Here is a 2393-nt window from a genome sequence, read left to right as displayed (position 1 = left end):
CTCTATTGTGGGGAACCACAAAATTCAAAAACTAAAACATTGTAATAACCTAATTTTATTGGTCCACGTGGAAAATACAGCAACTCAATGATAACGGATATTGCGGGTCTAAAATTAGTTCTTTCTCCTCCCATACATATTATCCACAATCAATAATATATATATATATATATATATATATATATATGTATAGTCTCTGTTGAATCTCGCCATTTAATATGTGATTATGTAATTGTATATTATTTTTTACATTGTATATATTGGTAATTGTGTATTATCCACGTCAGAAAACCCCTGGTGCCACTAATATCTGAATTAACATTTGTATCCAATACGATAATTATAGATAAATATCCAAACTACCTGAAATTTTTAATTTGTATAAATTAGTTGATATATATAAATATTATCGTTTGGACGAATTTTGGTACAAAACCAATGGGAACGAAACGAGAGTTTAGAGAGATTTAGGAGGTATCTGTTATATTGCGTATTATTTGTTTTATTTATGGCTAAAATTAAATTTAGTTACTGAATAAATATCTAAAACGATCAAATTGGGGTATTTCTTAGTTATTCTCCCTATCTACCTCTTTATTTTTAAATCATTTCACCTAAACTAGATGAGAATGCACGGGTTATTCTTTTTTATATTTTGATTCTTTTTTATAAAATTTGTTGATATATATATATATATATATATATATATATATAATTTAAAAAAAGTTATCCATATTATATAATAAGGTACATGATTTATATATCTGATGTTATTTTTTATACGTAAATTTTAAATTATCACCTGTACAATGCACGAGTTCTTATTATTTTTATATTTAATTTTTATTGTAAAATTTATTGATATTAATATAGTTAAAAATAAAATTATTGTAATAACTATATCTAAAACATTAAATTAGTAATAAATTATTATTATAATTATGAACATATATAAAGTTGTAGTAAAGTATGCCAACGTTTTTTTATTAGTGGTGTGGGGTAATAAATAGTTTTCATTATAATAGTTAGTAACATAAATAATTAGAATAAAAAAAAATAGTCCATTAACCAAAATAAAAGATGGTGACAAACTTGAATCCACATAATGATATATTCCTTCTTTACACCAACAACAACAATGAATATATCCTAATGAAAATTATTTAATTTTGTTTTGCTTGTTTATTTTTCTAAATATCCTAATGAAAATTATTTATTATCCACTAATAAAAAAACAGTGGCATATTTCAAAACTTAAAAAAATGTGATATTACTACGGCTTTTATATGTTCATAATTATTGTAATCATAATTATAATATAATAGTTAAATTTATTAGTAATATTCGATATATATTTGGATTTTGTTTCTTGATCACTTTCCAAATTTTGTATATTTTTACTTATTAAATTATAAAATTTGTATTTTTGACTTTATTAAATTTAAAATTATTTTTATTTTTGTCTTTTAAAAAACAGAAGATAATATTGAGACGAAGATGTTAGATAATAATGATATTTTTTTCAAAAACATAATAATCATTTAGAATATAATTTTATTAGGGGATATCGCCAAAAAATCTCTATACTCTTCCCAGGTCGATGAAAAAACTCTATACTTTTTTCGTTACTAATTAAATCCTATATTTGGTATGATTAACTCATAAAATCCTAAATTTTTTTAAAAAATTGCCAAAACCCCCTACATTTGACAACGCAAACAAAAATGATGATGTTGTAATGACATAACTTCCAAATTAATATACACATCATCATAATTATATCGCATCATCATTTTTACTCCTTGATAAAGGTTAACTTCGGGTTCATCTTCCCTTTTTCTGGGTTAGCTTTGATTTCTAATGTATTGAGTTTTAATAGACTGAATCTTTGGAGCATACTAGGCAGCGACTTACGATTTACCAAATGCAGCCATTCCTGAATTGAAAATTGAAAAACAAAAAAGAGACGTTTGGTGCAAGATTTTCTTTCAAATAGGGGTTTTTAAGCGTTTTTAAAATGTTTAGATGGGTGGAAATTTATAATAAAATAACATATCATTATTGTCTCCTAGGAAAATCTCAATTAAAAAATATAAATATAATATATAAATCAATTAAAAAAATAAAAAAATAAAAAATAAAAAATACATATATATACATATGTATACATACTTACAAACACGTATACATATATATACATATTTATACATATATATATATATACACATATATTTATATAAATGTATATATATATAAATAAATATTTATGTATATATATGCATATGTATGTATTTATTTTTCTCTTTGCCAATATTACAAAGAAATGTTTAAAAGTGGTGCTTAAAGAAATGTTCACTTTACACAATTTTGAATGTCTAATTCTTCTTGAATCT

The sequence above is a fragment of the Tarenaya hassleriana genome, unplaced genomic scaffold, assembly GCF_000463585.1.
Source record: "Tarenaya hassleriana unplaced genomic scaffold, ASM46358v1 Cleome46, whole genome shotgun sequence".
Classification (NCBI taxonomy): Eukaryota; Viridiplantae; Streptophyta; class Magnoliopsida; order Brassicales; family Cleomaceae; genus Tarenaya; species Tarenaya hassleriana.
This window is presented reverse-complemented; position numbering follows the sequence as displayed.